Below are 25,061 nucleotides of genomic sequence, written 5' to 3' on the forward strand. Positions count from 1 at the left end.
AGGGCTGTATCCCCGGTGCTGTGCACACTCCTGGAGGGCAAGGGGGCCCTGTGCTTCTGAGATCAGCGAGTGGGGTGGGGTTGGGGTAGGTCGCTCGCTGCAGGCTCAGGCAGGGGGTGGGGATTGTTTCCCACCACTGTGCATACTCCTGGGGGCCGGGGGAACCTGTGCTCTCCAGATCTGTGTGTAGGGTGCAAGTGTGGGCTGCTCACTTCAGGCTCAGACACTTTCCCTGCTGCCCTACCCCATAGCCTCTGCAGCCCAGCAGGTGTAACCCAGTGCTGTGAAGAACAGCGGGGCCATGCAGGAAAGCTGCTTGCAGCTGTGAAATCTGTGCTGCCTTGGTGATGTGTCCCCATGTGTGCAACCCTGCACCACCACTCCAGCTGCAGCTGTGCACACAGGGGATGCATTGCCAGGGCAGTGTGGAGCTTGTAGCAGTATGCAGGTTTCCTGTGTGGCCCCACTGTTCTTTGCAGTGCCAGGTCACACCTGCTGGGCTACAAAGGCCCTTGCGGAGGGCAGCAGGGTGGGATCCCAAGCAGGCAGCATGCAGCCTCCTCCCTGTACACAGATTTGGGGGCCATGGGTCCCCTCTGCCTCCTGGGAGTGTGCGCTGCAGTGGGGAGCCAGCCCCACCCACACTCGAGCCTGCAGCGGGCAGGCGGCAGGCAGCAGGTGTGCTGGGGGTGGGAGCCAGGCTCCACTCCGCTGCAGCAGCTGCTGCCTCCTGCCAGTCCCTGGCCCCATAGCCATGACAGCTGGGAGCCCCCTCCATCTGGGCTGGGGGAGCAGGAGCTGTGAATGGGGGTGAGGGGCACCAACAGGGCTGTGGGGGCTGTGGAGGGGGAGGGGAGGGGCATCAGCAGGGCCAGGGGGTCTGTGTAGGGATCTTTCATTTAGTCATGGATGTTGTGGTTTTTATCAGAGAATTTGTGATTTTTTTATCAGGGAAAACCAGGTTCCCTGGTTATGATGGTACAATATTATTGACTTTAATAGGTGCAATGGAGAAAGCAGAACCATGGAGAAAGCAGAACCATATTTGGCCAATTGCAGCAGTTTTCTCTTCCTTACTGAGTCTTCAAGGTGGTTTCCTGAACAGGAACAAGGTAATGCAGTAGGTGATGAGGAATGCAGGAGGCAAATTGCCAGTTAAGAGAAATGTGAAGGTTTTGTAAAGGTTTCCTATTAAACAAACTACACGCACAGTCATACTGGCAGATTCAATCCTTTGTGAGTGTTCTAATTCTAAAGATTCAAAACCAGGAAAGGACAAAAATTGAGGGCATGCACAAGGGTTACATTTATTTTGACCTAACCAAAGTTAGGTTGATCTAAATGGCCAAGCATGCAAGTATTTGCAGGATATAGGTCACCCTAGAAATGGCATGCCTGAACATTAGCTCATGTCAGAAGTGAAATAACATGAGATCAGCCTGGGTTAAACCAGTTGAAAAGGGGTGAACCTGGCCTAACAAATAACCTGGGCTGGAAAAACCCAGCCACTCATCATAGTCCTGGGGCTTTGCTGTTTCTACAATGCTCCCCCCAACCACTGACCCTGACCAGGCTATTTTTAGCCACCCAAATACCCCTCCCAGTCCCCAGCTCCCCCCAATCCCTGCCTGCCAGCCTCCCCTAAACCCACTAGCCCCCCTTGCAGACCTACCAGCCCATCCAAGTTAGGCTGCTCAGGCTGCTCCTAGCAGCAGTGAATGCTAGCACATGCTGCTTCTGGTTATATTTGGGTAGCTTAAAATAAGTCACCTGAACACAAATTGGGTTCTGTGATGCTTGCTCACACCCTGAGCAAACTTGTTTCTCATCTCCCTCCACCTAATCTTCATTCTTACATTGCCTCTTTTACCCGTCAGAAGTGCCACTACTGGATGATCCTGAGGCACTTGATCTTTTTTTCCAGACAGTCTGAACTTTTGCAGTTCAGGCGATGATGAGGAGAGATGCAAATGTAATGTTTTCAAAGTCGATGGAAAGACTTCAGCTTTAAACAAAAAAGGTAGGCAGTCCTAAAAGCAGAAATACCTGGTAAATGCTTCAGATGTTCTGTATTACTAACACAGAATGTGCAACTGCATCTTAACTGGACCCACATGCTATCATTTTTTATTTATATGATGTTGGTTGCTGGTTGTTCTTGTCATAGCACTGTTGTGCAAGGTGCTTTACAAGCACAGAACTTAATGACAGCCTCTTCCCCAAAGATCTGACAGTTTGAGTTTGAAGGCAGGAGATGAATACAGACTGCAGGGAATATCTAGCAACAGATGGAGAAGTGACTCAAAACAACTGTTGAGTTTCTTTATTATCACATGTATTTATTTATTTAAACTTATATTAGTAGCAGGAGAGCCCTATTATAAAACTGTTTTAGGATACAGCTATACTGCACATGTCAGCCAGGGGATTGGCCCTGGATTAACCACCCTTAAATATGAGTGCTCCACCAGGTGGGCTAGATCCATTTTACTGTGTCCTCAGTATTTCTCGACTCACCCACATGCGTTTAAGAGAAAAGTCTCATGGTTCTTTGTGAGAAGCAAAGTTTTTGGTTATATCTTTTATTGAACCATCTGTATAGATGAGAGACATGTAAGACAAGGTTTTTGGCATAGAGTGCCCTTCTTCAGATCTGAAAAGGAAGTGAGATGATTTAGATTATTTCACAGTGAGTTATGTCAGCTGTGGGAGGCTGTCCCAGGGATGTAAGAGCGGGTAAGCAGGAAACCATGCCTGCAGACACACTTCAGTCAAACTGGAAAGGAAAAACCTCACATCTTGCAGGACGTCGGGGAGAGACACCCGTGTGGTTCATCAGCCGTGCCCATCTGCAGCTGAGGCCAGGTGACGTCAATGGGACATGCTGCCTGGTGAAGACAAAAGCTGGCCCTGAGAGTGCAGGAATGTCCATGCCAGGAGCAGGAGAAGCAGCGGGGAATCACTGCGCTGGAAGCTCCCAGACCTGGCAAGGAGCTGAAGAGCCGGCATGGGGAGGAGAGGCTGCAGCAGCAGGGGCTGCAAGGGTTCTCCATGCTGGGAGGGAACAGCACCAGCAAGGAGCCGAAGAGCCAGCACGGAGACAAGCGGCTATGGCAGCAGGGGCTGCAAACATCCTTTGTGCTGGGAGTGACCAGCGGGTTGGAAGAACCAGCAGAGGGACCAGCGGCGGCGGCAGCAGGAGCCACTGTAGGAGCTTGTATCAGCATTGGATGGCACCAAGACACTGAGCTAGAGGGGGCTCCAGCCGGAGCTGAGGAAGACCCTGACTCAGGTAGAAGTGCGGGTCCCAGCTCAAGTGATGCACTTGCCTAAGGCATTTAAGGTGGGAAAGCAGAGAGCCTCTGGCTCTATGGTCACCCTGCCCCTTTTCCTCCTTTTCTTTTCTTCTTTCTCCCCCTGATCCTTTTCTTCCCTGGTTTGGGGTCCCCCTTTGTGTGTTCATCTTATGTTGTGGGAGTGGTTTCATTTGTTTTTCTCTCCCATCCTATTTTCTTTACCTGCCAAGCATGGGCTTACTAGCTCTCCCTTGCTGGGTTTTGGGGAACAAAGGCGGTCACAGGAGATCCATGACTGCAGTGGCAATCAGCAGCATTCTTCTGGGAGTATCCAGAACATCAGTGGGGATGTCTCCGAAGACAAGGCATCTCGAACCTCCCAGATCCAGTTGGAGTTTTAGAAGCCCTTCCATGAAGGAGGAAGTGTAGGTACCGAGGAAGACATCATCCAAGGGCTGGCCGGAAAAGACCCTGAGACCCGTTTCGAAGGTTGGCGCATGGCCGGGGTGTAGGGGAGGTTGGAGCCCCGTGGACATCTGCCAAGGGACGTGACAGCTCTGGAGGCATTGTCAACGGAGACCCCCTCTACTGAAGATCCATCCAAAGTTGTGGCAGGCGAGTTTGGGGGCCACTCTGAAGGTGATTGAGGAGCTCTCTGGGGTTTACATGAAGCTACTTGGTGCACAAGACCAACAAAGTTGGGGGTGGGGTTTCCAGCCAGAGCTGGTGTGCAGCTTTGTAAGCAAATATGGGTTCACAGCACCGATGTTTGCTTTGGGGGCACTTGAGGGTTTTGTACATGCAGGGTTGGGTAAAAATGTAAATGATCATAGGCTAGCACTACTGTATCTAATGCCTTTTAATGACATTATGACATAATGGGTGTGTCTACATTTGCACAATTACTGTACACCAATTTAGTTTACTTAGGTTAGTAACAAAGTTACTGTGTGGTACGGGTGTGTGTCTACATGTGTTCACCTGTACCGCACAGTAACTATGGTGATTTATGCTGAGCTGGGCAAATTTACACCCACTTAGTTACTGCGCAATAAAACACATTTAGACATCTTACTGCACAGTAACACACTGCAGGGGTACTCAATGTATGTGCTTATTTATTTGCTCTTACATAGTGCAAGGAGTCCATACACAATAGCTCCTATGAGGAAACTCTGGAGCCACCAATCAAAAAGAAAACTCAAAGTACTTTGAATAGGCATATTTCTCTGAAAAAAAGAGAAAAAAGAAAGGAACCATGCTTCTTTGATTCATTCTGGAACTAGAGGCGGAGGCCAAAGCCTCCTGGTTAATGGTATGCGTGTTAGGCTGACTGTCCTTTCACAAGTCACTTTCTTACTCTTTTGTGGTTTCCTCCAAAAATGGATATGGATGCCAGTATATAATAAAAAGCCAGAAGCAGAAGTGTCCTATGATGCCACAGATAAGGAAATTTTTGAAGCAGACATGACAGTTTGCAATGCAACTGTGCATGCTGCCCATCTACATACATCAATCTGGCACCTGTGTCCTAGTAAAACAGTCTGACCAACTTGTCAGCAGGCATGATGCCAGTCTAACAGATGGATATGAGTGAAGGCAGTCAAGAGACCATGTACTGCCTGTGCAGCAAGTATACTAGCTGAAGGCAGTGTTCCCAGACAGACATATCCAAATGTTGAAATACCCAGATTATACTTTATGATCTTCTATTTGTACATATGTATAAAAGAAAAGAAAAAACCACGTATCTAGACAAAAATGGCATGTGTTATAAAAGCAAAAGAGATGCTATAAGAGAAAAATGAAAAGCTTTATTCATCTAGTTGTTACTGAAAATATAGCAGAAAAATATAAAATAGCAATTTCAGGAGTGGGCTGTAGTGTGGAACATCCTGACTTTAGACAGAAGGCCTTCTGACTGACTTCAGACCTACACGGCTAACTACCTTTCTCTGATTTTAGATATCCACCTTTTTTGGCAGGCATAGAAAGAGTTAATTATTTTCAGTCAAAACTTGCCCACAGTCACACAACAAATCTGTGACATTATTAATAGAATCCTGGTTTCCTGACTCCCTGTCCTGTGTCTTAGATACAAGACCAGTAAAAAGGGTAATCTTTAAGCACATCCGTTTGTAATAACTTGCTCTTCTTTATTTAGTGCCTTTGGCAACAAGGACAGAGTTGTATTTGTAACAATGATTTTAAACCCATATGATGTACAAATCACAGGATAAACCAGCTGAAAATGAGGGCTTGACCAAATTGCCACCATAAAGGAAGAATAAAATTTCAATTTATGTCAAAGATTTACTAGTAACTTGTCAGAATTACTTTGTGTATCCTGGGATATCACAGTGTTGTCATTTGCAGTGCTGTATAATAAAGCTGTGTTGGAGGTAAAGAGGGGTGCCGGAGGTTTGGGATGCTACATACATGCAATGAAACAAGGTCAGCATTTCTACTCTGAACAGCCTTTTAAAGGAGTTGGTTCAAACTCTTTCTAGGATGAAAGTTGATTCATTGTACAGTAAAGATTCAGTTCCTGGAACTTGAATTGTATTTATAAAAACTATTTGCCAGGTTGTTTATTGTGAGTGTCAAAAAAACAAGGTTGGATTATGACTTGCACTTATGACAGCAGACAGAGGACTACAAAGGTGTAAGACACCCTCTGCTTGCTTGTTTGATCTGTCTGCATCATAGTGCATGGACTAGGGTAGGTAGCATCAACTAGGCCAGGGTTTATCAACCGGAGGTATGAAGGTGCTAGGAGGTAGGCATGGGTGGGTGAGGACGGGGTGCTACTACCCACCAGCCCATGCCACCACCTCCTAGGAGCAGGGCCAAGCTGGGAGTGGGAGGGGGAAGGCAAGGGCAGTGGCTTCCTCTGCAGGCTGCACAGGCACTGCCTAGCTAGCCGGACATGGCGGGAGGCAGGGGAAGCTTGCATGTGGCAGTTGCCACTGCCATCCAACACCCTGCACCTCTGCCGCTGTGTGCAAACCCCCCTCCGCTTTGTGTTCACCTGCTGCCACTCCCTGCTCTGCTCCACATCTGGCCACTGCCACCAGAAGGGGTACACTCATTAAAAAAGGTTGAAAATCCTTGAAGTACGCTTTTACTTCCCCATCCAGCCTACAGTCAGGGAGCAGCTAGAGCCCTGGGTACTCCGCTCTAGAAGGCCAGGCAGACAAGCTGAACTAGCATGGGGTTTGGTATAAGTTGCTGCTGGTATAGACCAGCTGAGCATTACTACACCCAGGGGCAAGCAGGAATCAGGAAAGAAACTGTGCCTTTAGAAGAGTGTCTCTGAGGCATAAAGTCTCCAAAATTATTTCATATGCACCACCCACTTCTCAGGGCTATACCTAAAGGCACAATCCACCCAATGGAATGCAGATCCAAAGCCACAAGAAAGCAGAGAACCTCTTTTATCTCTAGAATTTCCCTTTCTCCTTTTAACATGTAATCAGTGTAGATAGATGTCAAGTTGATTACACTTTTAAAAGCTTGGAATCAAACCATATTGGTATATACTGTGACCTCAATGTAGGAAAGAGGCATTTGCTTACTTACAGATTTGAAACAATAACTTTATTTAAAAGGACTCATTTTCTTGTTCCTTCTCTCCTGTCCTTCTATGTTTTCAGGGACTTATAGACACAGAAGTCTGATTCCTATGACTGTCTTTCATGGAACAACTGGTGATAAGCTCCCACATCATGTGAATAAGAGTTCAATCATCAAGTATAGATAGATTCAGGTAGACAAAAATCTCCAAGGGCCAGGTTGTATACCCCTTTTTCACAGTGCTGGGCAGTTACTTATGTCAACTGAGTCTATGGGAAATTCTTACGGAGTGAATGAACACAATTGCACCTTAAAAGTAGGCTTCCTAACTGAACATAGCCGTACTTATGGCTGGCTAGGTTGTACCACTTTACCACATATTGAGTGCGTCTACATGTGCATTTACATCACATTAAGTTTACTGTGCAGTAAATTGCTGCACAGTAAGTGGGAATAGGCTGGTGTCTACATATGCAGGCAACCTAGGATCGGATTTAGTTCCAAGTCAGAGCAGCCAGCCATGTGCCCCTTTGGCAGTTGCCAACGTGGTGGCCATATTAAGGGCTCATCCCTGCCTACACAGCCCCTCCCCTGTGTGAGAGCTGCGTGCCCAGCACAGGACCAGCATGCAGCAGATCCCTCCCTGCTCAGCCTGTCTCCCCGTGCCATCCCTGCCCCTGCCCCTGCCCTGGTGACCAGTGGCCTGCGCTGCTGCTGGACATGGTGCTGGTCCTGTTGGCCCCACTGTGCCCCTCCTCCACCCAGACCCCAGGGCATCTGTGCACCTGCCAGCCAGGCTGCAGAAGACTGTGCCTGACTGCCTCCTCCTGTGCTCTCTGCTCCAGACCACCTGCCCTGCTGCCCACTCACCCCCCCAGCACCACTCCTGGATACACACTTCCGACAAACAGTACAAACTTTATTAATAGAACCCCCGCCAACCCCTGAATCTCTCCTGCCTCCCTTCTCAACAAATACAGCCTCCTCCCCACTACACACAATGCCCCATCCACCACCCTCCCACGACAATAAAAGCTCTGTTCCCCAAACTTCAAAGACACTTCAGGTGTCTGACCCCATCCCCAAGTCTGCCTGAGAGGGGCTCAGGGGTGGGGGTTTCTCTTCCATATCCAGATGTTGGCCTGCAGAGGCAAGAGACAGAAGGCTTTTGTGAGAGTTTGCGACATTTGAGAGAGATGATGATCTATTCCTGCTCCAGGGGTTCTGTGCTGCCTGGCCTCAGATTGGAAGACAACAGTGTGCAGGCACCCAGGGACCATGGTAAGCTGGTCAGGCAGTCCTGTGGGCTTTCTAGGGGGGCACATGGGGCCTGCTGGACTCCAGCAGTGAGCACAGGATCCTGGAGTGTGTGCCCCACAGAAGAAAGTGGCCACTGGCTTTTCTACTCTAGTGGCTGCCAGAGAGCAGCCCAACCCAGCAGCAGGAGAGGGGGCTAGGCAGAAGCCCTAGGGCTGGGCTCCAATCAGCCTCCTAGTGGCTGGGCAGACTCAGTCAGGAGGCTGTCATGTTACTGTGCAGTGACACATTTCAATCAGGTATCAACTTTACACCCAGATTGCTGCAATGCTCCGTATGTCCTGCACAGTATGGGCATACATCTGTGGACACATGCCTATATTGCACAGTAATTTGGGTTACTGCACCATAAATGTGCATGCGTAGATGCGCTCATTGAATTGTACTTATTTACATGTAGCCTATCACCATACTATGTGAAAACCTCACAATCTTCAATGTGTTTATCATCATCCTAGCTGGCTAAGCCAGGCACACAAAATAGGTTCCATTTTACAAATGGGGCATTGAGCCCACAAAGGGATTTAGGCTTGGTGACAGTGCAGCCACAATTAACTTTCAGCTGACTCAGGGCATAGAATTAGCCAATATATTTTAGGTTCCTAATCTGCTTATGGGGAGAGGTAGCCACCTAAGGAGATTCACAACAGCTGACATTCTGAGCCAACACTCCTAACCCAGCCATTAGGCAAGGCGGAAGAGTGGGGTGAAATCTTGCTTCTCTTCTGGAGTTAGGCACCTAATTCAGGGCTTCAGGGGAAAAAAAAACCTATGTGAGACTGGGATTCCCAATCCAGGACTCTGAATGTAGGTGCCTAAATTGCCCTTTGGCTGTGGATAAATGTATGGGCTTTTGTTTAGAAAATATGGGCATATGGCCATCACTGTCCATTTTGCTATGGAACAGTATAGTGGTTAGAGCACTTGTCAAGGAAGTGGGACTATAGGGACCATCTATTCTTTTTGCATTAAAGGATCCTTGGATAAAATACTGGTCCATAAAAACTTTTGGAAGTGAAAACCCAGGATCCCTACCCTCCCAACTGACAGTCCTTATTCTGGGCTACAAAGTTATGATCCATTTATGTTCTTTCCTTCCATCCACGTAATTCAGGAGTTCTTGGCTGATCAAGGTCCTGGCACCAAGGTGGGTACTGCCCTATTTTAGCTTGATGGTTAGAACTTTGGGTCTGTTGGGGTTGTCTAAGAAACATACTGTTGGGGAGTCCAAGCAAAAAATGCCTTTGATTGAGGAAAGCTGGTGTGATACAAGCTCAGGGTAAAGCTTGTGAGAGTAGTTAGGAGGACAAACTTGGGAAGAGCCTTGAGTAGAGCAGAGCAGAGGGTCATAGATGCACAGAGATGGAAACAGTAATGGGTGGAGCTAGGATTTTGAAAAGCGGAGGGCAGGTGGTGTGCTGTATACAAGATAATGCATACTTTTCTCCGATTAAAAAGAAATGAGAAGCTTTACTGATATGCTAGGGGACTGAGGCTATATTATTCAGTTTATGATGAAAGGATTAACACCTGTGGCATCAAGAGCAAGTAGCAGGAATCAGGTAGATTATAATGAGCCATGAAGTCAATTGACTTCATCAATCCTGGCTGGATAGAAATGTCACTGCTTCTGCTGTGTTGCTTGGCAGTTGGTTTTAAACTTTGGGTGGAGCAAGTATCAAAGCGGGGTGTAACTGTCCTACTGTACCCCCATGAACTGCCCTTAAACAATGACTTTCCACATGCCCAAAGCCATCTTCTACCACATAACTATCATGACTATCTTCTTCTAGATAATGTCCCTTCTGATGAATACTCCTCATTTTCTCCCCTCACATCAGAGATGTCCAAAGGCAGGACTGTTTGGGAAAGGTGACTATTTGGGTTGAGAAAATTCTCAACATTATCCAGGGAAATATGTGGAGGAACAGCTTGTTGGTTTGGGGTATGTTGGTAAAGTATCTTGGTTTTCATGAAGTTGACAGTGAGTCCAAGCATTTCATACACTTTGGAGAAGCAGTCAAGAATGAGCTCTTCAACTGAGTGGGCACACATAGCACAATCATCAGTGTACTGAAGATCACTAATGTAGGTGTTGGTTATCTTGGATCTGGAACATAAAGAGATTATGATTCATGCAATATTGGATACTGACTGTAGATGGGAGTGTATCACCAATGTGATGCGGAATAACTGTGATACAGATGGAAACAAGTGTTGGTGCAATTGTGCATCCTTGCTTGACTCTAGTTCTGCTAATGAACTCTAGTTGCTTGACTCTAGTTCTGCTCATTTCTGAGCCATTGCATAGAATGGTTGCTGTCATGTCACTGTGAAGAAGTCTGAAAGTCACAGATTTTGGCAGGCATCCTCATCAGGATCTTTCTTAGGACCTGTCTGTTAATTGAATAAAAGGTCTTAGTCAGGTTAACAAAAGCCATGCAAAGATCTCAGTGTTGCTCCTGGCACGTCTCCTCAGTGATAAGAGTGAGTCTACTGAGGAGAATGCTATGGACAGAAGTACAATCTATTTCCTTTCTTGAATGTGGTTACAGGTCTGGCATCTTTAACTTTACTGGGAATCTGTTCATATTTTCAGATTTTCATAGACTTCATAGACATTTGGGCTGGAAGGGACCTCGGAAGATCATAGAGTCCAGCCCCCCGCCCAAAGGGCAGGAAGTCAGCTGGGATCATAGGTTCCCAGCAAGATAAGCATCCAATTTGCTCTTGAAGGTGTTCAATGTAGGTGCTTGAACCACCTCTGATGGCAGGCGGTTCCAGACCTTGGGGGCTCAGACAGTAAAGAAATTCTTCCTTATGTCCAGCCTGAAATGGTCTTGCAGTAGTTTATGACCGTTCGACCTCGTCATCCCTTAGGGCGCTCTGGTGAACAACGTTCCCCCAGATCCTGGTGGTCACCCCTGATCAACTTATAGGTGGCCATCAGATCACCCCTGAGCCTGCGCTTTTCCAGGCTAAAGAGCCCCATGGCTCTCAGCCTGTCATCATAAGGTCTGTTTTCCTGACCCCTGATCATGCGTGTGGATCTTCTCTGGACTCTCTCAAGCTTCTCCACATCCTCTTTGAATTGTGGAGCCCAAAACTGGATGCAGTACTCCAGCTGAAGTCTCACCAAGGCTGAGTACAAGGAGAGAATGATGTCCCGGGATTTGCTTGAGAAGCATCTATGGATGCAAGCCAGCATTTTGGTCGCTTTAGTAGCTGCAGCATCGCATTGCAGGCTCACGTTCTTCTTGTGGTCAATGATGACCACAAGTCTCTTTCTTCTGTAGTGCTATCCAATGTAGCACTGCCGAACCTATAAGGATGCTGCAGGTTTTTCTTCCCAAGGTGGAGAGCCTTGCATTTTCGGTGTTAAACACCATGAGGTTCTCATCTGCCCATTTGCTGAGCCTGTCCAGGTCAGCCTGGATCACCCAGCTGTCTTCTGGTGTGGATGCTTTGCCCCAAAGTTTGGTGTCATCGGCGAACTTGGCCAGTCTGCTCCTGCCTCCAATGTCCACATCATTAATGAAGATGTTGAACAATATGGGTCCAAGGACAGAGCCTTGGGAGACTCCACTGGTCACAGGACACCACGATGAGTGACTGCCATCAATTACTACCCTCTGGGTCTGACCACAGAGCTAATTTCCCAGCCAGCGAATCATGGTGGACCCAAGGCCACAATTAGCCAGTTTGGCCAACAGGTGATCATGGGATACCAGATCGAAGGCTTTTCTGAAGTCAAGGTATATGACATCAGTCTTTTCTCCCTTGTCCAGGTGATATGTCACCTGGTCGTAGAAGGAAATAAGATTGGTCAAGCAAGACCTACTCACAACAAACCCATGCTGGCTATCCCTTAGGATGTTGGCATCGGCCAGCCCATTAAGGATGGCCTCTTTAATAAACTTTTCTGCGAGCCTGGGATAGAAGTCAGGCTGATGGGCCTATAGTTAGCTGGATCCACTTTCCTCTCTTTCTTGAAGATAGGCACCACATTGGCCTTCTTCCAGTCTTCAGGCACTACACCAGAGCACCAGGAGTTTTCAAAGATCCGTGCCAGGGCCTGGGCTATGATGCTTGCCAGCTCCTTGAGTACCCTGGGGTGTACATGGTGAGGGCCGGCTGACTTGAACCTTCTCAAGATGTTCCTTTATGAGGTCAGCATTTAGGGAGGGCAGAGGATCTCCTTCACCCAGACCTCCCTGTCCCATAGCAGGCATGGGCGTCCCATGGGACTGATGAAAGACTGATGCAAAGTACCCATTTAATAGGTTGGCTTTTTCCTGGGCCTCAGTTGTCAGTTGCCCTATCTGGTTCAGCAGGGGTCCAATGTTGCCCTTGCTTTTTCTCCGGCTCCCCACGTATCTGAAAAAGGACTTTTTATTGTCCTTGATGCTCAAAGCTAGTTGGAGTTCAGTTGCAGCCTTGGCTTTCCTGGTTTGCTCCCTGTAGGACCAGACCAGTGCAGAATAATCCTCCTTGGAAGCCATCCTTTGTAGGCTTTTCTTTTTAGTCTTAAGAGGTCTGTTAGGTCCCTGGAGAGCCAGGGGGGCTGCTGTGCCCTCTTGCTGCCTTTCCTTTAAGATGGAACTTAGCTTGTATATTGAGGATTGCTTCCTTGAGGAGCAACCACTCTTCTTGAACTCCCCTCTCCCTGGGGTCATGGTCCCTAAGGGCCTGACTGACAAGCCTCCTGAGCTTGTCAAAGTTGGCTTTTCTGACGTCAAGGACTTCTGTGTTGCTGACTGACTTGCCAGCTTTATGGTGGATCAGCCATAAATGAAGGTGATCAGCTCGTGGTCGCTGTCACCCAACTTCCCATCGATCACTAGGTTGCCGATTAGGTCATCCCATGTAGCCAGTACCAGGTCGAGCAGAGCTTTGCCTCTCGTTGGCCCATAGACTTCTTGAGTCAGGTAGAGGTCACCCACAAATGAGAGGAAGCTTTGCGGCTGCTCGGAGTTTGCTGAGTGATCCTCCCATGAGATGTCCGAGTAATTGAAGTCACCAATGACAACCAAGGTCCTGAAGCATGCGGCCTCAGCCAGTTCCTGGGCTAACTCCCGGTCAAGCTCAGGACTTTGAGTGGGAGGTCTGTTGTAGCCTCCCACCATTGTGTCCCCTGTGCCATGTTTCCTGTGGATGTTAACCCAGGGGGTCTCCAGTCATCCATCCTGGTCGCCAATATCAGCTTGCAGGGACATATAGCTTTTCTTAACATAGAGCTACACCCCCACCCCTTTTATCTACACAATCCCTCCTGTACAGGGTATAGCCATCTATACCCGAGGTCCAGTCATGGGTGGAGTCCCACTAGGTTTATGTTATCCCTATAACATCATAATTATTTTCATTAAGCAGGAGGATGAGCTCCTCCTGCTTATTCCCCAAGCTCCTGGCATTTGTGTACAGGCAGGCAAGTGTCCCCTTGGGGACTCTTGCCTTGCCCACAGATTGTACCAGGGCTGGGGCTTTGGTGCGGTGGGCCTTAGAGCCCTTGACCACCTTGGTCCATGCCCCTGACTGGACAGACTGGACAGAGTGGGAGGTCCTGGAGTCCTCCTTTGTCCTGGAGGGAGACGGTGGTCTACCCTCTGGCTCCCGGGGGAGAAGGGCCTGGCAGTAGGAGTCAATCTCCTGCTCACAGTCCCTGATGGCATGCAGTCTCTGGACTGTGGCCTGGAGCGCCTCCAGTTGGCGTGCCAGAGACCCCAAAAGGGAGCAGACCCCACATGGGGAGGTGGTCATGCTTCCAGGCCCCAGAACCTGAAAAAGGGACCGGTAGCCTGCGCAACTGAGATCCAGAGGCTCCGTCTGCGTGAAGCCCGGAACTATGGGCTCCGTCTGGGTGAATGATGGCATGTAGTTGGTGACGGACCTTTTTTCATTATGGAAATTCCCAATTCCAAACATTATGCAATACCAGCTGGTAGTCCATCAGAACCATATGGTTTGTTGTTCTTCATCTGCTTAATGCAGGGACAGTCAAAATACAGCCTGTGGGCTGGATCTGGCCTGCCAGGCAAGTCCATCTGGCCTGTGGGGTGCCTCTGTAAGCCCTGGCCCTAGGCTGCCTCTCTACAGGCCGGTGCCTACCTGCAGGAGGTGTGGTTCTAAACAACCACCCCCCACCCTAGCCTGACTTGACCCATCTCCAGCCCCAAGCCATCAGGTCTAATAAAAGATATCAGATTGACCCAAAGAATCTTGTCTACCTTGTGTGTGTTAAGGGAGAGTGGGAAGAATGCAGCAGGGATGGTAGCCTGTAACAGGGGGCCTTCCCTGTGCCAGTTACATCTTGGCCCACCCACCTGTTTCTGGGCCAACCACCCACTCCTCTTTCACCTGTCATGCCTTGATGGAAAACTGATTCAGATGTTACCCAGGTGGGAGGCTGCCCATTTAGGCCTCTGATGTCTGGCGGGGGGGGGGGGGGGGCGGTGATATCCATTCCACAGCTCCATACCTTCCCTACACTGCGGCCATGCCTCACAGAAGGCATCCTTCACCCCTTCCAGCTATGGTCCCTTCTCTGGGACCTTTGGTTCCCCCTTAGGCCCTGGCCTCACATTCAGGCCAGTCAGAATCCTGAGCCATTTGCTCTGGGCATTCCTTGTGGTGGGTCCCTGGCCCTTCGACCCCTCTTTGGGTCCTGGCCCCAGCACGAGGGTACCTCAGGTCAGATATGAGGACGAAAACAGGCAGGTGGCTCAGAACTCCAAGCCTCTCAAAGATCTTACAGGTCTGGGATTTACCCAGCCAGGACAGTGTGTGCGTGCGGTGGCTGGAGGTTGTTAGGCACTCCCTACCTGCCTTTCATGTAGGAGTGTAACAGGTTGCCCTCCCTGGTGCCATCTTTCTGGTTATCCGCATTTTACCTAAGGTGCCCTTGTAGCCTGCTTTGGAATTCTTCAGTCCTGCCCTAATCTCGTCTGCCACATCTTGATGGAAAAATTTGTTTATGCGAGTGGGAGACTGCCTATTATATTGGGTATGTTGGGGTCTCTCCTGTTATGGCCAGAACCCTGTTTTCTCTGGCTAGGCCTCCCTGTCCAAACCCACTAAACAGGGTTTGACTCCAAAAGGTCTAGCTTTTTTTTCTTCCAGTGCCTGGAGGATCGTGGCCCCCTTTCCTGCTCCTTTCTAGAGCCTGGCACTCCCTGGCCTGGAGGCATAGGAGCCATAACCACAGCCAGAAGGCTGTGGGTTCAAAACTAGGATACAACACTAAACCCCCCCATCAGTTGAAACACAAAATACAACTGCACTTTGGTGCACTAGGCCCCTCTAAAGGTTCTTAAGATTGTCCCTCAAGTAGTGGGTTTTGTGTCCCTCAAAAGCTGTGCCCTCACTAGCACCGGGGTCTATGCCCCCCAACAGCTGTACCTGCACTGGTGCCAGGGTCTATGACCCCCAAAACTGCACCCTCAATGGTTCTGGGGTTTGCACTCTGTAGTGGGTCCCCAAAATGAGACCTCCTCCATCCCCTAATAGCCTCATCCAAACCACTGGCCTTCAATAACCAAAAGAAATCTGGACAGTCCCATCTGTGTACAATAACTGCCCTCAGTAAAAACAAAAATGTAATCATGACATCTTACATTTACACTGCGCTCATGCTTTGGCTCCTCTCTGTTGGCTTCTGGGGTGGCAGCTGTCTTTCAGGGCTTCCATAGTTCCTTCTTCCCACTTTCAGGCCTCTCCCTGGAGCTCTGGGATGCACTCCTTCCCCTCCAGCTGCTGGCCCTTCTACTGCTGTTCTGCCCCAGGTTCTTATAGTCCTACCCCTTCTGGTCAGTTGACTAGCTGGTCTGGCCCAGCTATTAACCCCTTCTGCACCATTCCTTTGCACCCAGAAGGTTTGGGCCTTAAAGGGGCGGGCCTGCTTTCTATTAACCCCTACGCATCTACCCTGGTTTCTTTGAAGCAATCTTCCAAGGCCAGGCACTGAAGAGGCACACAGAAGAGCAGCTCCATGTTGTAACTCATGGTGCTTTGCAAGAAGTGCCAAGAGTTACAATGATCCCCTGGACCTAACAGATATTCACTGTTGGGTCCTAGGGGTTGGAGAAATGAGCTGCTCTTTAGAGGAACTGTAAGCCTGCAGCCATTCTCCTCTAGCAATGCTGCTCTACCTCCCAGCCGCTGTGCTGTTTTCAGAATGGGAGGGAGAAAAAGGAGTGGTGGTAGCTCATTCTGGGAATTGCCCATCCAGTGATGGAGGGTGGGGTGGGTGGATAGGAGCTCCCCACTCCTCAAGGTGGGGCTCTCATTTACCCACCTCACTGTCCAGTGCTGGATGTAAAAACCCAGACTGAACTCCCTTCACTCCCTTCCACCCCTCCCATTCTGAAGGCAGCACCAGGAGCAGAGCTGAGCTCCTGGCAGGGCCATTCTTCGGGGCAACTTCCCTAGTCCCTGTGCTTTGAGGGGCCCTGTGGACAGTGCCATACAGGCCCTGCTATAGCCACTGTGTGCTACTAGCTCTGCACTCCGGCCACTTGCCAAACCCACTGCTCACCCCTGCTCTGTGCTCTTGCTGCTTGCCACCTGCCAGCCCCACACGGGCTGATATGCCCTAGGCCCTGCTTACCCCTAGGGATGGCTCTGGTTCCTGGCATGTGCAGACTCAAGTATGAAGCTGCTGCATTTTGGAGCATCTTCATCTGAATCCTCATGCACCCTTCCCTTATATACCCCACCCTTATCACATCCAGTGTGATGCTCATCTGGGCCTGGATCTGGTGCCAGTCACAGATGCTATTGGCAATTGCCTGCTGGCTTATTGAGCAAAGCTCTGGAAATTTAAACCCCTTCATCTGGGGTTCCTAAAAACATCTTTAAATCAATTCATTACCAGTTCAGGTGTTCATTCATTAAGATATGTCCGTTGTGAGTCTGCAGGCTAATTACCCTATGTCAGTTCATCCCAGGTTCCCAGATTAATCAATTAGATCAATCCATCAAGGATCCCTCAGGTCATCAAAATGAAATCAATCAATTCATCCCAGGTTTCAGGGTCTATCAAATTAGATCAGTCCATTAAGGGTTCAGCAGGTAATCAAAATGAAATCAATTGCTTCCCAGTTCCTTGGTCAATCAAATTAAATCAGTTCCCTGGGGCTTCTACCCTACCCTACCCTAGCTCCTCAGGGTCTGGACCCACAGGCTTTTGGCTAGAAGGGAACTCTATCACCCTCTTGGCATAGTGAGAGGGGTCCCAAACCCAAGAAAACAACAACAAAAACCCCAAGTAGTTAAATAAAAAAAGGCAGTGGTCCTCAAGACTCACAAACCCACTCATGATAGCCACTCGCTCAGGCTCCTTCACTTTGCCAGCTTCTGGCCTCTGTTTCCACGGCTTTGGTCACTGGGCTGTCTTCAAGCTTCTTCCTGGTGTGACTTATCCTGGGTCCAGTTAGTGGCCCTTTGGCCAGTGGGCCTGCTTCTTCCACCCTCAGTTAACCTCTTTGGTCTGCTGGCTGAGGTCTTCCCCCAGCTGCCCCTCTCTGGTGCTAGAAATACCCATGCTTGTGTTTCCTCTGTGAATCCTGAGGAAGCACATGCTGAGAAAATGTGGCAGCATGCTCCTCTGTTCTGGCAGTAAGTGTTTTCTGTTTGAATTTCCTGCGGCTTTTGTCATCCTGCTCTCTTTCCCTCACAGGTATGGACAGATGTAATATTTAGAACTTTATAAATACACTTTAAACCCCAAGAGTCTAGATGTGCCTGCCACTTACGAGAACCTTAAACTTCCTGGAATATTTCAAAAGTACACTGAAAAAATGAAGTCCTAATTTGAGCCTGTCCTCCATGAACCATCTCAGTGTTATGTGGTAGGGCAGCATTCCACACCTAATGTCTGATCAGTCCTCCAGATATCCCAAGCTGCATCACTCCTCATCTCCACACCACACATTCAGGGCAAAAGGCTGCTCTGAAATTCAGCCAGGACTCTATGGTCCAAACGCCTGCTCCCAGCTTCCCCCCGCCATCATGGGCAGATTGCAATAGAGGTGGTCTGTCTAGTGAGCTGCTACTGGGGAAGGCTTGTCATTTTTGGAGGCTGTCTTTTAGAGTGGTAAGCATATTGGCAGGGAGGGCAGATTTTACTTCAAACAAGAAGTGAACAACAAAAGGGACAGAGTGAAGATCAAGCCAGGAATTTGGCTGAGAGCCTAGCAGACCAAGAAATCATAGGCATCTGCTCTGGGGTATAAGTTGGAGGTAGGCCCACCAGACCTGGGCAAGACTGCGGTAGAAGAGCAGAAGGGCATCCCCACTGAGGTGGTTGGGATCCAACAGGAAAAGTTCCCGATCAAGGTTAATATACCCTACCTAACTGCTGTCTTGGTATTGTAAGGTTTAAGCCCCCTTCTTTGGGATCACCAGCCTATTAGTGGTGACAGGTTGGGACCTAGGTTAGGCTGTCTGGTCTGCCTATGTGGTGTTATATTCCTTGCCCACCATGACTTTGATGTAGTGGTTTGGGAAGCAGCTTCCCACAGGCAGTCTTCTAGATCCTTTACCCTGTTCTTTGTGGGGCTCCAAACAGCCCCTTTACCACAACTTAACCACATCCTGTCTCCAACAAGGATGTATGTTGTTGAGATGCCCTGATGACTCTAGCGATGCATAGCCATAATGGCTCAGTAGCCATAATGGCAGGTGACCACTTAGTTGGCTCTTCCATGGCCTTGGATGTTCTCTCTATCAAGCTAGAAAGTCTTTAGCAGCTAATCAGCCAACTCAGCAATCAAAATATAGTCCTGGTTCTAATGAACCCAACAGTCAGTACACTAGTGGCCACAGCCATTGCTGGCCTACTTCACTGGCATAGGAATAATTCTCCTCTACAACAGAAGTCCCTATAGGGCAGTGGGCTTCATGTTCCCTATTCCTGCTGTTCGAGGCCTCTTTAACAGTCCTGTTGGGCCTGGGAAACCTTTGATCCATAGTCCTGGGGGCTAATTAAATGATTTGGGCTTCCAACTGCCCCTGCCGTCTCGGTATGTGTAGAATCTGGGTGTGGGGATCTGTTCCAGACTGGGCTCTGAGCCCCCAGATCTGACAATAACTCCTGGGACGGTCTGACTTGAGAGCTGGCTTGTTTCCAACCATCTGCCTGGAGTTGCTGTTCTCTACTCCGGTGTCCACTGGCTCTTGAATTCTGGGAGCGGTGCTCCTCCAAGTACCATGCCCCTCGGGCTGGGCTGTTCCACTTCAGTGGCCGGCTGCTCAGCTTGCCTGCTCAGCTGCGTGCCATACTCTCTGTACCCCCTTCTGGGGCCAGAAATACTTTCTTCAGCAGGCTCCCCACTAATCCAGGGCATCATGCTGTTCCAGAAGTGTCGTAGTGTCCCCTGCATGCCACCCCTGGGGATTGCCTATGCTGCTGTAAATCTGGGATGCTGACTGTCCCTCTCTCCTTCTTCTCTTTTCTCACAGTGACACAGGAAAGCCAAGGACAGCCATTACCAGGGGAGGTGTTCCCCAAAAAAGAACAGGTGTTGAAGGGCTTTAGGCAGCAGGCAGCCACTCTGCTTGCTAAGTTGATTAGGCCCTGACCTCCCTTGCTGGTGGGCAGATACAGGATAGCCCATTGGAGCCAGCAATGATAATGTCCGGAAGAACATTATCTTGGCAATGATGTGCCTTGTCACATGTAAAATTTAGGTGTGTGCACCCACAGGCAGAATTCAGTAAGAAGAATTATGGGTCCTGGGTCTCTATTCATTTCACAGCAGCCAGCAAACAGTGCAGTGGATGCATATGAAGTACAGATGGGGATGCACTCTACCTCTTTCTTGGAGTTATGCAGCAATGCTGAGTCAGTCATGTACCTTAAAAGATTCTTCATCCTAACTGAAATGAAACAGGATCTATAAGTCTTATGCCCAAGGAAATGAATTGCATATATATTAAAATGTAGCATGATCATTCCCAATTAATAATGGATAATTTAAAAGGTTTTGCCAGCAAGTTAGACAAATGTATTATTTTATCAGAAATCCTATCAAGATAAAGTGAACAATTTATTAGAGCCCAATAAAAATTACCTTCAGAATACTGCCTATGACATTATCAGAGAGTTACAGCGTGGAGGCCATCATGAAACACGTGATAACATTTGCCGGAGTAGAGTGAACCACATAAAAACTTTATTGGCAGATCTACTGAAGGGCTGTGGATAAAGGAATGAATAACACTGTGGTTGCAGCTAACAGGGTCAAGATGTGGATTGGCCACATAGACATTCTTGGGTTGTTTCCAGGGAATCAAATGCCTTATGCATTGAAACATCCCATTATTGAATACCAAAATGACTTGAGCTTACCTTATGCGAATCCACATGAATTTAAATCATAGCGGTGAATGTAATGGGTGTGCAGTGCAGCTAAGTGTCCCAGGGCTGAGCTGTGTTCTAGCCTAAGCACTAAGCATAAAAGATCAGTTCAGAAATGCCAAGGACTTCATAAGCTTGTAACTGTTTAATCGGACCAATGCTGAATCACATGTTATACAAAAATATATATAATATCCAACTAAAGGGTCACTAAGGCGGATAAATACGTTTTCTTGAATCTGGCTAATTTTACAGCATGAGAAAATGGGTAGAATGTGGAGGGGACTTCAGAGAAAAAAAATCAAATGGGAAAAGAATTTCTGTTTGGAAATCAGACATCCAAGAGATGTTAGAGAGACATGTCCATTATAAAAAAAATCTCTTTAGTTTTGTTTGTGAACTCTCTGTATTTATGTGTGTGCGTGTATGCATTGTGTTTGATGGGCCATAGAATTTTTCTCCCACATTTAATTTTAATGAGAGTTCTATTATTTTATATGAGACTATATCCTGGTTGTCCTGTATGAATGACAATTTTTAGTTTGCCTACTAGACGAGACCATTCATTAAGAGTGACTGGAAATAAAAATATATATATTTTTTTAAAGCAACATTTAAACAATTATGTTTCATATCGTTTCAGTAATTATAATAAAGTGAAATTTTAATTTTATATGAGATGATCAAGCAATAAGATATGTACAAGACTCCTGAACTTGAAGTAAAGTTTCTTAAGGGACTTTTACTGCATAGAAGTTTACAGTACCAAAATATTAGATTTCTGAGTAGCTACAATAAAGCTCTAAATATATAGAAGAAATTCAGTACCTTTTTTATATTTTTGTACCTATTAAGGTTAAATAATGTAACATTATCTCTATTTCATGTAAAATGTATTACTTAATATACATTTATGAAAATATTTGTTAACATATGAATTCATAGGCTATTGCAGCAGGAGTAGCATGCTTTCAGGTTCTGACCAAAAGGGGTCCTATATATCCTTCTTATGTTGATTATTTCTGCTAAGGCAAGAATAACGTGTGAATAGAGGAGGGACTGCTCAATATGAATTGTATTTGTAAAGGTTTGTGGATTGTATAACTTTTAGACATGGTGTTGGAACTCATCTCCACTGTTTGCCATGGACAGTTCATGAAGCTGCTTCACTGAGTTTGCAAAAAGTTCAAATTAGCCCCACCATGTTGTGTGTTATTTTTCTGGGGTATGCCTATACACAACACTTAGAATAAGACCTATGGATTTACTTTTCAAAACTTCTTTCCATACATATTGTTTTGTTGAATACTATATAACTATGATAAAAAATGATAGTTTTTTCTGGTCTTAAAATAGGTAAAGGAATTAGTATGATTCTTGGCAGTAAAATGGTCATGAATCATATTCAGTTAAAAAAAATCTTTTTGCTAATTTCCTCCCATTTTTTCAGTATATGGTTGCTGCCAGATAAACTGTGGCATCACTTTTCCTGAAAAGAATACTGTTTAGGTACAAAGCCATTTAAATTTTGTTTGGAAAAAATAATAATGGACACTTAATTTTTCTTATTCAACTATTGACTTAAACCTACAAGGCTTTGTAGTAATTGTTTTAATGACGGTCTTCCATTATAAAACAATGCCGTGATTAGTTCAGTGTAAGGAAGTTTCAAGGAACATAGAAGACAGACTGAAAATCTCATTAGGACTTAAAGGATAAATGAGGTCTTGTTTGTTTCTTTCTGCAATGTGCTAAGTAATGATGTGTAGTATATTGAAAATGGCCTGTAGTAATGGCATTTCCTCAATAAGCTTAATGATATTTCATATGTATAAAATGGTTGAGAAGAAATACCATGCATTTTTCAGCCCAGGTATGTGCTAAATTGTGTATTTAGAGGTATTAAATTAATTATTTCAGCATAGTATAGATTTTTATTTAAATTGTCATGAAACTGGCTAAAAATTCAGAGTTTAATACATGCTTAATAGCATTATATTTAGTGAACTATATAGCCATTTGTTATAAATGAGACATATGTAAAATCAAGAGATTTGGAATACAGAAGTTTATGATTGTATTTAACTAACAGTGGATTCTCATTCTGAATGTGTCCAAACATATCATCACTGGAGCAGGGTTTACTATTCCTTTGATAGAAATTATTAGTCAATAAGTTGAACTGTGTTGGTTCTGATAATGATATTATTTAGAAGTGATCAAACATTCAATATAATTCCCACTGACTTTATTTACATTACGTAAAATCATTTTAGGGCTTTGAATTGTACGGATGTGTGTGTTGCTTGCTTTGTAACACATGCACGCGTGCACACACAATGGAAGCACCATTCACACGCACACACAATGAGAAAATTATTTTTCTTGTGCTTATTTTCTTGGCACTTGCAGTTTGGTTAGATGTGAGATAGCTGAAACATTTACATCTTCTATCTGCATAATGAGTCCTATACAAAATGATTGCAGCTCATGTAAAAGACAGGGTGGCATGTTTTCAGTTTTAATGGGGACACTCAGAAAACTTCCAATCTTTCTTGACATTTCTTATAGCAAAATAAATGTGGTCTAGGTTGGAGTGTCTATTATGAAAATAAGAGAAGAGCAAGTCAATTATATTTCAATGACTGAATAGCCAGGGGTCCTCATTAAAATGATCAGAAAGGCTGCAGTGTTGCTTTCCTATATGTAGCCACTGATTAAGTTGTATAAGAATGACATGGCCTTTTTGGGAGGAAAACAGAGTATGCCTTGGTATCTAGCCAGCCAGCCAGAAATTGTTGACACTTACAAAAGTGAGATGCGCACTCCATCAAGAAAGGGAAGTTACTACTTATGGGGTCATGGACTCCTGATGCATTTAAAAATAGTTGTAGTTGTTTTATTGGAGACAGTCATAGAAAGCTTTGAATTTGCACTAGGTTGTATGAAAAATGCCTGCGGTATGGTGGTGATATGGTATGTTTTTCCTTCCGCTGGCTTCAGTGAAGTATACGTAGTTTAACAGAATAATGCTTTTAATATAATCTTTGTGATTCTGGACTTTTAAGCAATATTCTAGTTATCGGTTCATTACTATTCATTTTTAGAGATTAAATTTTCCCTACTTGCCATTTTTTTATACAAAATATTACTTGGCAAAGGCTCTGAAATTTTTCCCCCAGAAGAGACTGTGTTCTGTAACAGTAAAGACTGTTTCCATAACAAATAAAATTTGCTTAATCCTCTTGATGGTCTATGTTTAAAGGAAGGTAGCATTACTTAGGAGCTGATAGTCCAGAATCAGGTGGTCTTTTGAAAAATTACCTTTTTCAGGAGAGGTTGTTAATAGAGATATTTTAAAATCATATGTGAATATGTCTTAGGTACATACACATAATAAAGAATATTTGAGTCTAGGATTTTTATAGTTAAATGTACCCTACATTTTTGATAACACAGAGTTGTGCAGATGGTGAGTGCATTATGCCTTGAGTGGCAACACGCCAAAAAAAATCCATGTAACACCCAAACACAGATTAAGTTGTTACTGTTTTAGTTTCTACTTCTCTACCCCATTTTTAAATAAATCATGTCATTATTTGTTTTTGGAGATTTATTCAGAAATGTAGAGTAAGATTTAATAATAATGATGTAACTTTCTATTTATAATGCCCATCAAGAAGGTAAAACATTTGAACAGCTTGAAATAATGTAGTCTCTTTCATGCAAAGCAGACTGAAGTTTACCTTCAACCTTCTCTTCTACCTTTCCTACCTGATTTATAAAAATAGCATCCTAATAAAACAAGTTAAATCAACTAACATTTATACTGAGCTCCAAGTGAAAATAATTGTTAGTTTAACATGTATTCTATATCAAACTGCATTATGTAAGGACTGCATCCATACATGGACTGCATATATGGACTGCATCCATCAGTCATAATAATGTTGCATTATATATTAGGGCAATTTGAAATATATTTTACCAATGTTTGGTGGATGAATTTCTTGTTTTAAGTATGAAATCAAATGGCAAGAGACACACTTTAAGCTGAATTCCCTAGCTATATTAATTACTTAAAATAATTTTCTTCAGTAAAATCAGAATTAGAGCAGAATTTGCTAAATAATCATGTCCAATTATTTGTAATTTAGGAGGTTGGTATAATGTAATGAAAACTGTTTAAATACGTAAAAGCAAGATTAAAAAAATTATGCTTATGTGGCTTTCAATATTATAGAATAAAAATATTGAAAGTTTTTCACTGTTGATTATGAGTGCCATCTAAATTAGACATTAAGAGCATCTTTATCATGTTCACTATTCACAGCTAAGATTATTCTTTTGATTGGCTTTAATTTAGTTTATGTGCTATGCACATCTCTAGATTGCTTTGTATAAATCTCTAGATGGCTTGTAGTGATAGAATTCACCAGTGGTATCATTTTACTTTGAGATAAGTTTTGCAGAAACGTAAGTTTATGAAAAGCATTTTGTTTAGTGACCTTGAT

The sequence above is a fragment of the Crocodylus siamensis genome, chromosome 1 (assembly GCF_052110815.1).
Source record: "Crocodylus siamensis isolate JL-2025a chromosome 1, ASM5211081v1, whole genome shotgun sequence".
NCBI lineage: Eukaryota > Metazoa > Chordata > Crocodylia > Crocodylidae > Crocodylus > Crocodylus siamensis.